Source organism: Pezoporus flaviventris, unplaced genomic scaffold (genome assembly GCF_033815535.1).
Source record: "Pezoporus flaviventris isolate CSIRO_AGI_PZ_B2104156 unplaced genomic scaffold, CSIRO_AGI_Pfla_v1 ptg000007l, whole genome shotgun sequence".
Taxonomy (NCBI): Eukaryota; Metazoa; Chordata; class Aves; order Psittaciformes; family Psittacidae; genus Pezoporus; species Pezoporus flaviventris.
Genome location: NW_026892555.1, coordinates 39,539,200 through 39,558,451, shown reverse-complemented (window position 1 = coordinate 39,558,451; position 19,252 = coordinate 39,539,200). Strand labels below are relative to the sequence as shown.

At 37.9% G+C, this 19,252-nt stretch overlaps 1 protein-coding gene across 1 annotated transcript in view; it reads left to right on the top strand.

Annotated features, from left to right (window-relative positions):
• The window catches only part of XKR4 (XK related 4), a 228,466-nt gene that overhangs the window by 63,012 nt on the left and 146,202 nt on the right, over positions 1-19,252 (top strand). The gene's annotated exons all lie outside the window — the stretch shown is intronic.

Sequence of the window (19,252 nt, the reverse complement as noted above, 5' to 3'; positions counted from 1 at the left end):
AGGATGTTAATGTGGCTAGTGGTGGTGATGCCCCTCTTTTGGCATTGAAAAGTTCATTATTTGGAGCAGCAGCACATACTTCTTTTGAGAGCGTGAGCTGGAAAGTGGGTCCAGAAAAAGCAGCTCTTATCTCTTTCCTATCCCTGCCACCCCCTCCATCAGGTACAGTTCACCGCCTTAGTGAAGTAGTCATTCTATACCAGGTTTAAATACCTAGGACACTATGTGTACCCTCTCTGGTAGTATGAAGTTGTGATATACATTGTGTTATAGCTGATGTGAGAGCCTCTGCACCGTGCAGATGTACTGAGCATACATGATGCGACATGGGGCTGATTTAGTGGGGTTTTATCAAGAATGTTTAAAATATCTTTTAGTACCTGCTTCTCAAGTTGCGAACAATTAAAAAAAGAAATTTTTTTTCCAGCAGCCTATATTACAAAGAAAAATGATTATAGCATTCAGTCTGTGTAATAGCTTGTAAAATGAAAGCTGTAGATTATATTTTAGTCACTGGGGGGTTCTAAATTAACTGCTTTGACCAAACTAGGAAATTCTGAGTTAAGTCTGAAAATCTATTCTAAGAGTCAGATCTTATCCCTGACCATTTACAGAGAGGGGAACTGCAAAGTAAGATTCATCTGCACAGCCTTTCAGTTTAATCTTGGAGCCTTCCTTTTCCTTTTTGTGTGGTGTTCACTTTTCTTCAAAATAAAGTCTGGGACTATTTATGGGCAAGTTATGTTCATATGTTAAATTCCTAAACTCAATCCATATGTCTTTTTTTCTGATCTGGATTAATAAGCACATCAGAAAGTATAGGCTGAAAGTGGAGGTAGGACAGTTTGTTGCTTTTTAGCATAACTGCCCTGTGACTTGGACACCAGCTGTTTCCACTTTTTTTACTGGTCATTTTGTGTTGTCTTCGACAATGAGGGTGTTTAGGAAGGAGGGGCAAGTTGTTCTGCGGGTTAGTAGGAAATAATTCAGAGAACTTACCGAAAATCATCTCCCAGGAATGAATGCAGTGCCAATATGAGTACAAGTGCTCATAGTGCAATATACGTGTACTATGAGAAAAGTACAGTTTTACACCAGTTGACACTGGTGAAATGCCTTTGCTTATATTGTGCCGTATATTTAGGTGTATCGTAAAGGCCAACAGAATCAGCATTAGAAATAGAGCCAGCAGTTATAACCTTTTTGTTTTATATTTGGAAATATATTTCCAAATATATATTCCAAATATATCCAAATATCACGTATTTGGAAATGTGCACCTTGGTGCATTTGTGTGTGATTCAGGTTTGCAAGGTCACTTAATGGAAAGGGATCATAATGTTAGGCTGTAACAGAGGAAAATCTGTATTCTTGTGGGTTTCTTTAAAGAAAGCCCTGTCAGTTCACACTCTGCAGCGCTTCAGCACATCGGTGCGCCTCTTCCCTTGAGTATGGCAGGACCCATCTGCTAGGGGCTTGCAGCCTTGGAAGACAGGTTATGGAGCATGAAATTCACTGAAGAGTTGTGTCTGGCATATAGGGTCTTTTGATGAGCCAGGGAAGAATTAAGTATTAGTACTATGTGGGCTCAAATTAGGGAGGCAGATTCAGCGTGCCAGACTGAGGCACAGGCTCCCTTGGTGGCTGCTACCATAGTGGAAAAACAGGAGGCTGAAGAAATAAAACTGTCTCAGGTTGCACAAGACTTGGCAGGTTTGCTCTTACTGTTTTGCACAGAAATGTGTTACTTTTAATTGATCCCAAATATTTTGTTCAGTCACTGAGTTCACTCTGAAGCAGCTCCACAGTCCCTTTCGATAGCCAAGCATGCTGCAGTGTAAGTGTTTACCTCCACTTACCTTGGTTAAGACATTTAGCAGAACTCTGCAGTCACGGAAGAGGCAGAGTTTATAGAGAAGTTCAGCTTCCATTAGGCACAGCAGAAACTGTCATTTTTTTTCCAGGAGAATTTATATTGATGTTTGGTATCCCTCATGGATTTCTTCTTTACTAACATCTCCTCTCATTGTAGCTTCACCTCGTCCTCTCTGAAAGGTTAGCTCTGTGCGTTCTTACTTATCATGAGCAGTTTTGGAGGTGGAGAGGTTCCACATAGGTATACTTCATTTCTTTACTCACGTAGCTCCTACTGATTCATTTTTTATACCTAAAAAGGTATAAAAGGAATAGCAACTACACATCCAAGAGCAGAGTGTCCCCTTGCTTCTTGAAGTTGAAAATAGTAGCAATCTAATCTCAGAATGTATTTAAATGAAATTCAGATATTAGCCATGTCACTGCATTGCATTTTTAGTGTTGTGTTTGGGAATAAATTCAGTGATCCACCATGATATCTGAAGCTGAAAAAAATAAATAAAATACAATAGCCTTCAGATTAGATAAGTACTTTCAAAAAGGGTTTAAACATCTATTTGACAGAAAGAACTCTATAGTTTTACAAACCCATGTGCAGTTCTCTCTTGTGAAGGCAATCCAATGTGTTACCAACCTTTAAAAATTATGTTTCTAAGGATCATCCTGCTATTATATTTTTAGCAGTCTCGTGTATGTCTGAGTATAGATAACCTGAGGACATGCACAATTTTTTGTCAGCTTCTTGCATATAGATTATATGTTATTTCAGGTTTTGGTTACCTGTTCCAATGGCAATCAGTCAGTGTCAAATAATAAATGTAAATATTTTGCTATAATAATGTACTGTAGCTCCTTTGCATTAAAAAAAAAAACTTTTTACTTTTTTAATCTTCAAATATTCTGAAGAAAATTTTGGTTTAAGTTGGCTCTTATTATACATCCAAAACAGATATGAGAAACATATTTTGTTAATTTTAGTTAAAACAAGAGCTTTTTTTCATGGGATTCTTTGTTCTGCATTAGATTGTACACTCCTTGGGGCGGGAACTGCTTTAATAATGTCAGAAAAAGCTCTAATAGGAGTTGGGGGTACTATTTACAATAAGAACAACATTAAATAATGTCTATATTGTTTAAAAGGGGCTCAGACTGGTGATGGTGGCTTTTTTGTGCTTTTTAAAAGGATCTTTTCTTCAGGAGTCTGCTCTGTGTATGTAATCAGAATAAAATTGGAGATCCTTCCTTTTAGTAAGAGAGTCATTCTTTTGGAAACCTTTTACCCTTTCAGTGATGCCAATAGTGATGATGCCTTGCAGAATAACAAGAACAGTGGTCTGTCTTGTGTCATCAGCAAAGTTATTTTATGAAGTTGTGAATGTCAAAATCTTGCTGATAAGTGATCACAAGGAGCACAGCTTACTTTTCAAACTCCAGGCTTTATTTACAGGACTAACAGTAAAAGCTGTATCTCTGGCTATGATATTCTTCATCTGTGATCACTGAGAAACAATAAACATGGGCAAGAGGCACCTTTTGAAACATTAAAGGATTCTGAGTATGAGACACATGCTAGAGTTCATTCTGTAACTCCTTCAGATGGTGAAATACTCTAGGTTTCCAATACAGTTCTGTACGGCTTGCTGAAAACAAACCGTGCTAACAAATTCTTCTTAGATTATTATTGCTCAGTTGTGAATCTGTTTACTGCTAAAAGGTTAGACATTGTCATCCCCACTATTGTCCAAATAAAGCAGGTCTCTTCTAAAAGACCCTGCATGTTTTTAAGCAGAAATTTGACAGGTCATTCATTGCTCCTTCAGGAGGTCTTTCTGTTAGGGATGAATGAAAACAGTATGATTTGGACATTGAAGTTAAAGACCTTGCTACTTGGATAGTGTTTGTAATACCACACTTGCTTAATTACTCCTCTTTCTTTCTTTGTCCCTTTTGTATCTTGCCAGAGAAAAAAAGAAATCACTTTCTCCTGTGCTTTACTGTCTCCCAGAATAAAGAGTTAGCTAAATACCAGTACTGAAAAGTGCTTTGAGATTTACCAATAAAAGGCTGTAGAGCAAAGTTATGTTTATTAATGAATAACAATCAACAACAGGGATGTTAATGTAATTGGTGAGCAAGCAAAATAATATTTAGTTTTACATGTAGTTAGTCTAGCAATTCCAGAAGGCAACCTACCCCAAGAAATCTGTGATAGGGTGTTACTACTTGGATTTTTGGTTTTACTGGATTTTGAGCTGTTCAGAATCAGACATGGGGAAAGATTCTTGCTGTAATGGGAAAGTAAGTATCCTGTTTCTGTTTTCAGGCAGGCATCATTCCCTTTTTCTTCTCAATATTATCTTAAAGGTTCTGTATATCTTCATCTTTGAAGAAGGCTAAAATAGGCACTGGCTTAAAAAGAGTTAATTTTACTACCTTTATTTCCAATGATATGTCTTAAAATATATATTGTGCCTGTAATAACGGTTCCTGCTTAACACATTGCTTAACAAATACACATCACAAAAAAAGTGCAATGCAGTCTATACAGTCGTGCAAAGACAGTCTGGGTCTTGAGAACAGTTTTTTCTGCAGTGACTACTTAGAAAAGAGGCTGTATTAGTCACAGTAGCCCTCCTTTTGGGCATTTTAGCCGACGTAGTATGCCAAGTTAACATTGTTACCCTACTTCTGGTATCCCACTAAGTTTGTTTAGGATTAGCTTATATATCCATCTACAGCACTACATTTTCATTTTACCTTGTGATTTTTGGTCTTAGCTGGAGTTTCTTTAAACAGTGTATTACCTATATATTTCTTGATCTGCTGTAGCTGCTTGCTAATTTCTGGTTGAAACTCAGGATCTGTGTTGACTGGGTTTTCAGATAGTGTTGATGTTCTTTAGATGGGAATTTGGAGGACTGGGTTGACCTTTGATTTTGAAATGCTTTTGATTCTTAGTTAACAGATCTTCAAGGTGTTGGTGAACTTCAAGGTATGCAGCCTATATGCTTTATCATCTTGTTTTTGGGGAAGTCATCAGGACAGCTTGTAGAAACAGGAAAACAAGAAATTATTAAGTGGAGTTTCTTCATATTCATCTCCTTTAATATTTTTATAATCATGCATTGTTCATAGTGCTAAAATCATGCTTCTCAAGTTAAAATACAAATGTTTTGCTGCTTGCAATCTATGTGCCATGCTTTATTGGTCTGTTTTGTGCCTCTCTCGTAAACTGAAATCATAAGAACCTCCCCAAAATTACTGCAATGAAGCCAGTGCTGTCTGTCTCTCTCCCAGTAATAAAGAAGAATAGCAATTAAAGTTTGTTGTTCTAACAATGGACATTTTATCTCAGCATTTTGTCCTTAAACAGAAAACTTTAATTATATTCTGAACAAAAATTCTGTTTTAGCAATATGGCTAAAAGATTAGATGACAAAATTAAGGTTACTTAGAAACAAAAATCAGGCCAAAATACAAGATGCTTGATACTCTGGTTAAATTAGTGGATTACCCCTCTTTCAGTTCTGTTAACAGGGTTATGCGGTCATGAAATTTTATCCATGAAAATATGTTTGTTTATAATTTGCTCATGGTTTCATGCTAAAGGAGTCTAAACAGTGAAGTTTTCAGGAACTGGTATATCTTTCTCACAGAGGGAAAATTAGATCTTGAACATTTCAGTAGCCAACTGAAGAAGCTTCTGCACACTCTTCCAAAAAGGCTGCTTAAAAAAAATAAAAGAGAAACTGTAGTTAATTAAACTTCACAGGATGATATGTGTTCATCTGAGAATTTATTTTGGGAGCTGAAGAAAGCATTTCCATATTTAAAGGGAACATTTATCTCTCATATTACTAAGCTTCCTCATTTGCCCTTGCCATCTCAGGTAGCACCTAACAGAAAAGAACGAAAGGAATATTATTTGTGATGCAACACTGTGAGAACTTTCTGGCATTCAGTATTGTCTGACACTGTAAAACTTTTTTTGTATAGCTTTGGAGAAGAGTGATCACAGAATTTTGGAAACCCTTTCTTGGCATGTGGTACAGAATATAGATAAGCCTATATATACACTTCTTAGCTTATTGGAATATTAATTTGACATCTTCTGATTCATCTCTAGACTATGAATGTATGAACCGAAGCTGAGCTGCTTTTGATAGTGAACTGTCCAACTCTTGAGTGTCTATTTAAATATTCCTCATCTCTCCTGGGTTCCAGTGAAACTTTGCCTGAAATCCCATGTTTTGCCTGCAGTTTGATGAATATTTCTTTTGCATTGCTCTTCAGCTATGACTATTCTATCTCAACTGTTCATCTGCAAGAGATCAGTAGGTCTTCCTCTCTAAAATTTAGGAAAATTGACCTAAATAAGCCAGGTATCTAAAATTCTTCCACTGAGAAATGAATCTCATGAAAGCATGATTTATTTAAAGCAGATACCTATCCAGTACTCTGTGTTTATATTTTAAAAGGTACCTACTTAAGGACAGCAATGGAAGTAAATATTTTACTGTCTATTCTACCAGTTTTGGAAGATTTCAGTGAGCAAAAGAGAAAGGAAAAACTGAAATTTCAGGGAAGCAAAATTATCTCCTTATTATTAATGGGAGAATGCTACTTTATTCTGAGCCTTGCTATTTGTCCTACTTTTGATGGCATCAGAAAGTATTGGCTGATTTTAGGAGAACAGTAAGTTTTGGTAGAAAAATGTCATAGACTGAGTCATCCATTGGCTCTTCTCAAATCATCTTAAAGAGAAACTCTTTCCTGTGAACTCCTGTGAGACATTCTTGTGAATGCTTTAGTTAATTTAGTATTCAACAAACTAAGCTTCTGAATAGTTCTCTTGAATGATTAATTTAAGTCCTAACAGAATTTGTAATTACAAAGAAAATCTGTGAAAATTCTGAAATTCTTTAAAGGTGAGTAGATCAAATTTGGCTATTTATATTGACTGGCTATGTTTACTTGAAGGGCCAACCTAGACTTCCTCTTCTTTCAGACAGTATTCCTGAGTCAAGAGGTGGTGGTGTTTCCCAGAATACATTTAACCACCACTGAGGCACAATACAAGGATGTGCAATAAAACTTCCCTAAAATTGTTGTCTTTCAGGTGAGGTGACAAAGCCATTGAGATTTCACTTGGAAAACTTCCTGCAACATCTATCACATTGAATAAATGTATCATCTGTTGTTTTTCAGTCTATGTTGGTTATTCTTTGCTTGCCTAAATTTTTTTGTTACTTACTAGCTGGGGGGAAAGTATTATATCCTAAATAGTACACGGGTGTTAGTGAATCATGTCATTATACTGAATTATACTGAACGATGTGTTTCTGTATCAGTTGGCAAAATATACTATGAGAGAAACATCATCTAAGCAACTTTTGTGGACCAGTAGATCACTTTATTAGTTGTATTCTATAAGCAGTGTTTCTTTGTAAAGTATCTGTTGCCTGGTTAAAGGAGGACTCTCCCTGGATTCTGCTTGGATTTCACAAACGAGAAAAGCCCTTAGGGAGGGCTGAATTTGGCTACTGAATTCTGCTGTGTGTCCTTTTACTTGAGAGGTGTTTTAATAAGTAGCTTATTAATGAATCATGCTTTTAGAAAGATAATTTTTAGAAGTAGTACTTGTAAATTAGATTTTCTGTACTGTACATACGGACAAGAAGGGCCAGTTTCCCCGTATGTGGCTAATGCTGTTAGTCACTGGAGTTATAGCAGTGCAGAAGTGACCCACCTCTCTAATTCCACTGGCAGATTAATATATGAGTCAGAACAACCAGTAGATGTCAGTAAACACAAATCTGATTGCGAGAGGTCTGAAAATATCTGCCTTTTGGGGATTTTGGCTATTTAGTATTGAAGTGTGATTTACATAGGTGGTAAAAGATGATCAAGTGTCTCCTAAAGCACTTGATTATTGCATTTTTTGTGTTTCAGAAGTATATGTGCTAAGTCTTTTCTTACTCCTTTTCTTTTTTTTTTTAAGCATCTTTCCATGGAGAGAGCGAGGAATATTCAATTTCTGCCTTTTGTGCTTGCAAGTTCAATTTAGCAGGTGGGCAAGATTACTCTATTCCAATGCTTGTCTTCAGTGGCAATCCATAGCGAGCGTGACTGGAAATGGGGAAGAGGAACTGCAGCAGTAATTCCCAGTTTACCCCTGCCCAAGTTTCCACTCCTTTGCTCAGTCCATGACTTCCCTCTACAGATAGAAGACAACTGAGGGTACCGTTATAGCCTACATCACTTCAAGGCACTGATAGGAATTATAACAAGATTTAGCTCTAAAGTTGTTTCTTTTCACACTGAGCATTGACAGACTTAACATTAGTTTTAGCACTGGCGCCATTCAAAATTGTTGTGTTCAGAGAACCCAGTCTCTAATGGTTTTCCAGTTGCAGAGAATGAACATCATCATTAGGTCTTCTGCTAATAAGAGCATTTTAATGACTCTGATTATGACAAAAGCACTTTTCAAGAGGTTTTAAAGAACAGCTAAAGGATGCAGCATGGTAATGCATCTGCAGTACTTCTACCACACGCTATTAATACACTAGGATAACTGTTGAATTAATTAATAATGGATTCAGACCTTTCACATAAGGACACAGGGTAGGCATACCTTTTAAATAGACCCATCAGAGATAGTAATGATGTTATCTGTCTTTTATATACCATTCACGTGTTTCAAGCAGGAACCATGCTGGGAGGAAGGAGCCTTGGGGTCTTTGCCTTCAACTCTGTGGAATCTCTGGATTCATTCAGTAGTCTCAATCTCAGTCAGAAGAAGGTGATTTTCAACCTTTTTTAACTTGGTGGTTGCAGCACACTCTTAGCTTTGAAATGCCTTATGCTAAAGGAAAAAAAGTGGATGTCTCCCATGTCTGAGTGTGATTCTAATCACGAGGATGTTACCTTACAGACTGGTCTCAGCTGAGTATAAAACAGCTGTTTAAAAATATAATTTAAAGTACTGCCTTACTTGACATAGGAAGGGTTTCTTGGCTTGGTTTTCAGAGTGGGGGGGAGGGGTGGGGCCGTTCTTAGGCAGAGAGTGAGGCTTTCCATCTTTGATGACCCGAGATGCTTGTAGCACTGAGTCAGCTGCTTTAGCTTTGGAGAGAAATGGGCTGTCAGATGCATCTCTGTGCTAAGCATTTCTGTTGAGAAAGCTCTGGGCACTTCATTGTTTAAATTTGTTGGGGGTTTGAATCACTGCACTGAGATGTTTTGCCTTGCATTATGCACTGCGTGTGAAACTTTAATGCTTAATACAGGTTTCTGAATACTACATTTCTATATTGGCCCTTGAGTGGAGGGGGTACTGAACAATGATGTGTGATTGAGGCCTTTGCACAGTGGACTAGGTGTTATCAACTGTCGATGGATTTCTCCTGTGATGCTAATAGAAGCCATCCATCCTTATGTGTGTGTTAAACGGCAATGGGAAATGCAGGGAGAATGCTTTTTTTTTGTTATTCCTGTTGCTGCTTACAGCCTTTAAGGTTATTTTAACTGTACTTCAGAAGTGCTTCAGTCACCGTGTTCTTTTTTTATGTGACTTTTGAAGGACTTCACTTCTGGTGTATGCCTCTTGCACTTCATGCTCCACTTCAACTATCTTGGTCCTGGTTTTCACACCTGTGGGTAAATTAAAGCAAATCAGAAGTAATTTATTCAAAACACAACATTATGTAGCTGCTTGCTTAGGGGTCAGCAAAGCAAATGGTGAAAAACAAGTCATCTTCATAGCACATCTTTGCTCTTACATAAACGTTAATCTTTTCTCCCAAGCTTTGGGAAATGCTGTTCAGCTCAGCTACTTTCATGAACAACCCACAAACTGCAGATGTTGTGATTTTTCCTTTTCAGAACTCTCTCAGGCTTCCGGTGATAGCCCCATTCATCTTCATCGTCAGCCTTTTTTTTTCTTTCTCTGCCTGCTTCCAAAAGGGAGGAATAAAAAAAAAAAAACCCTAAGTATTTGCTAGGCTAGATATAGTCGAGTAGCAATATTCTCCAATTAATAGCTCCAGACATTGTTCAATGAAAAGATTTTGTCTCTGGTTTTGTTCAGTTTCCTGATACCTTCATCCATGTCAGCCTCCTGTGCTTTAAAGCTATCTTAAAACAATAAGACTGTGTAAACGGGGGTGCATATGATATATTTTTCAAATATAATGTAAATATTTAACTGATGCGAGTATTGTTTTCTTATCTCCACACTGTATTTGTCTTCTCCCTGTATCTGTTACTCGTTGATTTGTTGTGATAGACTCATGTGCACTTTACATATTTGAGTTAACATATGGTTCCAAAGATTTGAGCTATATAAGAAAAAGTCTATTTTAGGTCTATCAAGATTTACTATGAGAGAAAAGCCTGCCCTTAGGTTTTCCCATAAGTCTCAGTAGCCATACTAGAATTGAAACATGTAGATGTTGACTCACTGTTACGTGAATTCCAAGACAATTCTTTTTCTTCCACTTCTAAATTTTGGTTCATCTCAAAAGGAAACAAAACCTGTCAAAAAAATTATTACAGTTGTGTACATGTATGTGGATTTTATATTTACATTGTCTTTTACCTGTAATTTTCTGACAAGCTGGTGAAAAAGGAAGTGTCAGCAATCTTCACAACAAATTTTGTAAGGAGAAATCAAATACAGACTGCAAATTGAACTCACATAAATGAACACTGTGTATATAGAATTGTGTCAGATCAACTGCACTGCTGTGAGTGAGCTGAATTGATGCAAATGTCTGTATTGCTTCCATATTACTTACTGCTAGTCAGATGGAAACATGTATTATTGGGTGCAATACCTCATGAAGTTGCAATGAATAAACCTGGGACAAGCATCGTCCATTAGAGTTGCTGAAGAGAGTGAGAAGTAGATAGCAGTCTGAAATGATTGAATAGTGTGTGATTACACAGCAGTGAAAAAGCATCCAAGATTACATTTCATTCCAGGGAGTTCTGAAGTAATGTTGCAGCATGAAAAACAACTACAGTGTACTAAACACAGTGAATGTAATAGAGACTGAATACACAACAATGCTTTATAATTATATACATAATTAAATGAGCAAACTAGCTAGTTGTGTTTGAAAAATAAAACCCGTGTAGCTGAAGATTCAAAAAGTGGCAAGTTAAAATTATGCCTACCAGTTTCTCTATAAATCACAGGCTTTTATTTCTATTCTTGTTTTATGTTTCCTAAAATTGATATTCTAATGACAGCACTGCAAATGGAAAAAAAAAAAAATCTCTGCCTTTTGTTCAGACATGAGGAAGCTGAAATCACATCCGTATTTCAGCAAAATGCAGCCTTTCTTCAAACGAGTGAACATATCATACACATTTTGCAACAGTTCCAGAGAAGTCAACTTTAAGGTATATTTCTCACAAATCCATTGTTTTGACCATTATTCAGTGCAAGGAAGTGCTTTCTCTTAGATTTAAACTGCTTGTGTTTTTAGCACTTGTTGCACAAGCTGTTTTCCCGTTGAGACGAGGTACAGAAAAAAGCAAGACATCTTTGCTGCTAACAGAGAATCACAGTGAAAATGAATTTTGTTCTCATGGCGTATTTGTCCTGAGTGAGATAAGACCACACTCCGGACATAATCAGGATTTTTTAAGGAAGCAAGTTAAAATGTGAATAAAAGCTCCAGCTTCTTATTCAAGCACAGGAGATGCTGTTATCCTTTTATTCTCTGTGGGGTGCCCCATTTATGGAAGTCTTTACTGAAAGAAGTCACCAGTGGATTGTGACTCAGCTAGACTCCCTCATGAGAGGGACTGCAGCCATGAATTGTTCTCTGAAGATGCAGCTGGAAGATGTACTTTAAGATCTTCACCAGAAGCTGAAAAATTATCTTGCCCTCCAGTATGAGGCAGAGATTAGATTACCATAAGATATGTGACTGAAGCCTGTCCAGGTGTGAACAGAAAGGTTACAGAAACATACGCCAATTTTCCTTGAATCATGCCACCTTTGCTGCATGGTTGGAGTCATGCAATTTGCAGTAATATGCATAGTGACGTGATGGAGACCTGCCCCAGAAAGAGGGCCCTTCCTGGTGGAGGTGGTGATGCTTCATTACAAGCTGAGACATCAACAGAAATATAGGTTTTCTTCTTCAGCAGCCCAAGCTGTGTCTAAATATAGTGCTTGTTCATGGGCCTCTCTACTCATTCAGCACCTATGTCTTTCAGGCACACACATCTCCTTCCTGTGAATGCTGAGGGTTAATCCTAACCTTAGAAAAACTTCCAAGGACCTGTTTATATAACTTTATGTTCTGTGCATATGGTGCACAATAGTATTTCAGAGTCTCAAATTTATGTGGTTGAATCATTAATGAGTTTAGGGAAAAAATAATATGCTGAAGGTCCTAATGACCATAGTGGGTGAATACCCACAATACAGTTCCTATTTGTATGCTTTACATATTAATATTGCATCAGACTTAGATAATTTAGTAAAATGCTCTATCTTCATTAACAATTGTCATCATATGTGCATTACTATTTACATGTCCCTTCTTTTCCGTATCCACGTTGAACCAATATATTTCTTCCGTTTTTCCGTCATGATGTTTCCAAATATCTGATCTGACCATTTCTGCTGCTGTCCTGTGGACTCTCCCTAATCTGCCTATCACTGTCTTACTATGATTTGGGAAACAGCAGACATGGTATTCTAGCTGTGCCAGCACTAAGTAAGCATATCAGAAGGTTTACTTCTAGATGCACAGGTACAACATCATCATACTGTTGGTCCTGCTTTAACTGCTGACTAACATGCTATTACTCATTTATTGGTATACTTGATACTTGCTAACCGAGCATGCTTGTATATACTGAATTTCATAGTATTAAATCCGGGTTATTCCTTGCAATTCCCAGTATCACTGAGATCTGAGTCTTCTAGAACATCCCCAATTCTTGTCTTTCAGTTCCATCATCCATTGGGAGAGACTGAGATGGGTCTCAGGTGAAACCACACAAAGCACTTTTTGTAGAGCCATTTCATTTTGACCAAACCACATTTTTAGGAAGTCTTTTAAGCAGAAAAGTACCCTATTTCATCTAGAAAATATTTGCTAAGTTGGGGGGGGGGGGGGGGGGGGAGGTTATCATACAGCTTGATTTACACTGCAGGTTGTTTTATATACAGCTAACCTTAATGACCTACTTAAGGGTGGGATTTATGTTTAGGAGATAGAGAATTCAGTTGTGGTTTTGGGAGTTAGTTAGAAAAAAATGCCCAGAATGCTTCAGTACTAAGCCACAACAAATTGAATGTTCTATTTAAATCTTTCTGCAACAATTGGGCCTGTAACCCAGGCCCACATCATTCATATTCCAAGCCTTGTCAGAGTCTGATTCACTCAAAATTTAAAAACTTTTTTATTTTTGTTGTGGAAGTTGAGAGAGACTTCTGTCATTTTTAATTTATTTTTTTCTATCAGTATTTTAGGCAGTCAGTGATGCAAGTGCCAGGTTATAATTGTGGTGCAGGCTATACTGAAATAGAAAAAACGTTGAATGCTAAAGCCTCCACAAATCTACTTTCTTGAATATGTATAAAACAGTGAAACTTCTGGGAAACAATGTTTTGAATAAAAAATTAACTGAAAAGTTTTAAAGTATACCTAAAACATACGTGAATTTTCCTGTTTTATATTTTACAAGGCAAGTTTCATTGATTCCAGAGCAGCATTTTCAGTAAACACTTCTGTTAGTGAGGTATGTGTGGCACAACAGAAGAGTTTAGATGTAATTTATAAATAAAGCCAGCATTCAGCTGACAAAACCACCAGGTAGACTAGCAAATTGGCTGGAATTCCTGGATTCAGATCTCCTGATGAGGTAATGCTTTTTGGTTTGACAATCTATGCCACAGAATTTACATTTTTGCTTTCAGAGTATGCAGAGCTTTAGCTTCAATGTTTGCAGAATATTCTCACCCTTGTCTTTTAAAAATGTGCTTTCTTTCTTTTTTTTTTTTCCTGTCAGGTCCTCCTTCAGCCAGTTTTAGTGGGGCTTGAAACTCAAATGTTTTGAGACTTTTGAGAAATATTTTCTACCGAAGGGCACAATGATACATTCAGAAAGTTCATTCATGGGTAGATGCATCATTCATGGTTTTTATTCATATATAATCTCCTATTTGTTTTGAAAGCTTGCTCCCAAAATATTCCATTGTGTAGAAAATTCCCCAGAGCACATTCCTTTAACAAGTAATGCAGTCTTTTATAGGTCGCTTCTAATTTGGACACTTCACTGAACACAGCTGCTGCAATTAGAGTCAAATTTGTGATTTTCTCCATTGTATGGTACCAGTGTGAATGATACATAAACACAGCTGGCCTGAATGCAGATTTCTTCACATGATGGTGCCTATCAGCAACAGCAATTCTCGGAGGCACTGACCTACAGGGGCCAAATTAAAAATCAAATTAAGCATCATAAATGCAACTTCATTACTATTCACACTTTGAAAATCATGAACAGATATGATTTATAGACGAAAATTGACCAAATGTCCCTAACTGAAGAAGTGCACAGGTCAGTACTGTGTTTCACCAAACTACAAGACATTTAGGCACAAAACTGTTCCCAGCTCCTGCAGATGTAAGTATTTGCTCAAAGGAGCACTTCACCTAAAAGAATGATGCTGAAAGAGATTCTCCTTTACCGTGTGGGGCTATTAAGTAAAACTACCAGATTTCACTAAAATGATGTGAAAGTTCTGTTAAATTTTTATTAAGGTTATTTTTTTTGTGCCAGTGCCAGACTCTACAGTGACCAGCAGGAACTGCGTATTCCTGGAGCTTAGTGTCAACAGATAAGATGACTTTCCAAAATTTTAACAGAATTTTGAGTGTGTTTGGAATAAAATAATTCTCCCATTAAAAGTGATGGTAGGGGGAGAGATTATGAGGAAAAACCGTGAAAGTTGCAAAGGATTTGGGAAGATTTTGACTGTGAAAACCAGATTCAAACAGACAGATGGGTTTGGCAAAGGAGGGAAAGGACCAACTGGACAAAGACATAGAGAATGCAGAGTCAGGTGGAAAAACCAGGAGTTGAGGTAAAAGAAGGAAAAGTACATGATATCAGGAAAAAAAAAAAAAACTTGAATTCAGGGTAAGTCGTTTTAGGAGGGGAGACTGGGAACGCTTGAAGCCTGGACCTGTGGTGTGGATCAAAGGGACAGTGAAGAATCAGGAGTAAGAAAAATAGAAGAGGGGCAAAAGGAGACAAATAGTGATGCACATTAATCCAAGTTTCTTAGAGCAAGTGAAAGAGAGGGAGTGAATCTGACCATGCAGTAATGGAGCTTGTTTTTCTGTAATATGCCTTTTAATCTGCTGTGAAATTCAAAAGTTTCTGAGTGGCACAAGGCAGCTCAGAAAGTTTCAGGCTCAAGGCAGCTAAATTTTCCTTTGTGAACCTGGATTCCCTACTTGCCACAAGTTTTATGTAACAGTATCACGTAAATCTTTTAAGCCAGACCCCTCCAAATGGGCATTCTTTGCATGTGTTCTTCTTTTTCTAGGTGCTTAGCTGAATTCATAAATTCATGGTTTATGCCTGTTGAAAGTGAGTGGAATCTTCATACCTGAATTTTCACATGACGCAGCTTCTCATGTGCCAAATAGAAGCAGTTGTAATAATATCTCAGAGAAGTGTTCAGAAAATAAATCAGTTAATATACGTGAACTGCGTAAGTGTCACAGTGATGAGCACTGCTGGAGGGCCCAGGAGGATGCTGATTCTATTACTAGAGCAAGGTTGGGCAGGAGGCAGTAAATACGGTGGCACAGGACCACATATCGAACCTGGAAGAGGAAACAAAAGAGAAACAGAAGCTTGTGCAGCTGATATTTAGCAGAGTGCTCTTCCTTCCTGTGAACTGAATACAGCAGTGGTCCTCAGGGGAAAAACAGTGTATGCATGTGTAATTGCAAGACTGTATCGTAATGTGTATACCCAAAGGGACAGGATTAATTTTGCACAGGCAGCCTTTCTTTTGACATTGCCTAGCTCTGAAATGCATGATTAGTGTCTGTAAGGGGGAGCACAGGGATTGCTCTTTTGGTAGTTCTGTGTTTAAAAAAAACCCACTCAGTAACAGCTCTGAAGCATTAATTGTATTTTATATGCAGTAACATCCCTGATCATTTTCTGTCCTGAAGTTTTAGGTTAGTTTGTTTTACTAAGACTGTCATATTTGTGTTTAATGTAAGATTGTATTAATTATTTCAGCAACCTGAACTTCAGGTTAAATAGATATTTAGCACACGAGTCACAATGTATGTAGGACAATTTGGAGTATTGCAACAATTTTCTTGATAGTCTACAGGGCCAGGCAGAATAATATTGCTTGTTTAATATTCAAATCCCCTGTGAGATACTCTTTGCAGTCCTTTCTCAAATGACTCCTAGAGATTGCTCAGAGACTCAGACTACTTGGGAGTGGGAGGAGGTGCTTATATTTCTCTTTGCTCTGAGGCTATTGTACTCTCTGAGAGTGAGATACTCTGTGTCCAGCAATGATTATTGCCATTAGGGGAGGCTGAGTGTGAGACTCACACAGCAGAACCTCTTCCTCTGGTCACCTCTTTGTGTCCATGGCTCTCTGTACTGAGATACTCCATGGCTCTTTCCCAGTCAGTAGTGCCAATCCAGGAAGACCTGCAAGAAGGTCATTTCATGACTATGAACATCCAGGTGACTAAAACTGGGGTTTAATTTATATGACTGCTATAGTATGCTAGCCCTTGCTTAAAATCTGTGCTGACCCACCACAGAGACTGGTGTAGGGTTTCCGTTTTTCCCACCCAGCCGTATGGATCCTATATCCCAGGCACAGCTACAGGCTGGGCAAAGAAGAGATTCAGAGCAGCCCTGTGGAGAAGGACCTGGGGGTGTTGGTCAACGAGAAAATGAACATGAGCCGGCTTCAGTGTGCGCTTGCAGCCCAGAAAGCCAACCGTATCCTGGGCTGCATCAAAAGGAGCGTGACCAGCAGGTCGAAGGAGGTGATCCTGCCCCTCTACTCTTCTCTTGTGAGACCTCACCTGGAGTATTGTGTGCAGTTCTGGTGTCCTCAACATAAAAAGGACATGGAACTGTTGGAACAAGTCCAGAGAAGGGCCACGAGGATGATCAGGGGACTGGAGCACCTCCCATATGAAGACAGGCTGCGAAAGTTGGGGCTTTTCAGCCTGGAGAGGAGAAGGCTGTGTGGAGACCTCATAGCAGCCTTCCAGTATCTGAAGGGGGCCTGTAAGGGATGCTGGGGAGGGACTCTTCATTAGGGACTATAGTGACAAGAAAAGAGGTAACAGATTAAAACTTAAACAGGGGAAGTTTAGATTGGATATAAGAAGGAAATTCTTTCCTGTTAGGGTGGTGAGGCACTGGAATGGGTTGACCAGGGAGGCTGTGAATGCTCCGTCCCTGGCGGTGTTCAAGACCAGGTTGGACGAAGCCTTGGGTGAGATGGTTTAGTGTGAGGTGTCCCTGCCCATGGCAGGGGGGTTGGAACTAGATGATCTTAAGGTCCTTTCCAACCCTAACTATTCTATGATTCTATATAGCAGCAGTGTTATCCTTTCCTGGGACTCTCACCCCATCACACTGCGATGATCCACTGAGTTCAGTACAATATGTCATACTTTTATAGCCACTCTTGAATTTTGGGCCAAATATTTAGCAAGAAAATGAAAATTTAAGAACACCAGAGCATTTCCTGATCCACCTTGGTTTTGCAGAGTTGTACCTCCAGGAGAGGAAGGTCATTTTTGTTTGGGGCTTTTTTTTTCCTTTTCTTTCAATTCAGAATTGATTATGAAGATTTTTTAATTTTTATCAATGCAGTGTTTTTAAAAAGCAATTTAAGTCCGTTTTGAGGTATTTGTTTTAAAGTCAAGCTCATGATTAAGGCTTTTTTTAACTTCCCATTTCAGTTGTCACAGTTTTTCTTTCCAAGATACACACTGAACAGCTCCAGCAAACAGAGTTATGGGGTAACTGTACAGCAACTGCAGCTTACAGTATTATTTACTTTCTCTTCCCAGAAGAAAAAGTGGTGTGCTAAGGCTATCATCCCATTATCTCTTATTTTTTTATGGCTTAGATTCCTCCATTATGAGAAAAACTTGCCTCGGATTACCGGAATGTCTGACTGTTTCATAGTGTTATCATAATGTCCCTTGATTTGGTCTAGCTTCTGTAAGATCATGTTAATAGAAGATTCAGACAGAAAAAGAGAGTGCCAGCTGGGATTTGTGACATAGATGCATAAACATTCCATATATTCCATCCCATGGAGGGTCAAACAGTATATTCATACAGTCTTTTTCCATTTGGGTGGGTAAAAGATCATGCAGTACAGTGTGTATCTAATGGGCTACCTTTGAAATGCTTTGTGAAGAAAATGCTAAAATTTATAAAATTTCAAGATTGGGAGAATAGCTCTGTAGTATTAAATGTGCTTCTGTTTTTTTTGTTGTATCCAGCCTTTGTCTAGACTTGCCATAATCTGGTTTCTCTTGCATTCATTTATATTTGGTTCAAATAGATTTTATGGAAAGTAAGATGTAATATTCTGTTTAAAAATATAATGCTGTCTGAATCTCTTACTTAGAAAAATATTTTGTATTCTTACGATCAGTGGCATTTCAGCATTTAAATTTATTGATGATAATCTCTTTGTAAAGAGAAAAGCTTTATTGTCTCCTCTTAGGGATCACAATGAAAAGCAAAATGACATGATGGCAGTCAGACTTGAAAACGGAAGCAGAATAGGCTGAGATATGTAGCAAGGCAAAGTTGTGACTTACATCTGAATTCACTTCAGAGGTATAACATTGCCAAACAAGATCATATACTTAAATGATAAAAGCAAATTTGACTGCAGTGTCATCTATTTTGTGATGTGCTCACTACGAATCCATTTCAGGTATTTTATGGCTGGAATAAAAAAGAAGGGCTCCTTCTATCATGAATATATGTTTCAGTCTTCCCAGGATAATCTTTCCAGCATGCATCTGAAAAACCACTTGCCCATGAGATTCTCCTGAAAGCTATAAACTCTTCCTAATAGTCATACCTTTTTTTTTCGTTTCTTTGTTTGCTTGGTTTTGTTTTGCTGTGTGTCTTTTGTTTTGTTTTTTAAACTAATGGTCATGAAGCAAAGAACTTTCCTCCAAATAAAGGGCACTGACTGTACTTTGGCTGCTTGTACAGAGAAGCTATTGACACAAAATTTAGACTTGAAATAATTTGTCTCTTAAAAAGGGCTAGAAGTTGTGTTTATGGTATCTGACAACAAAATTTC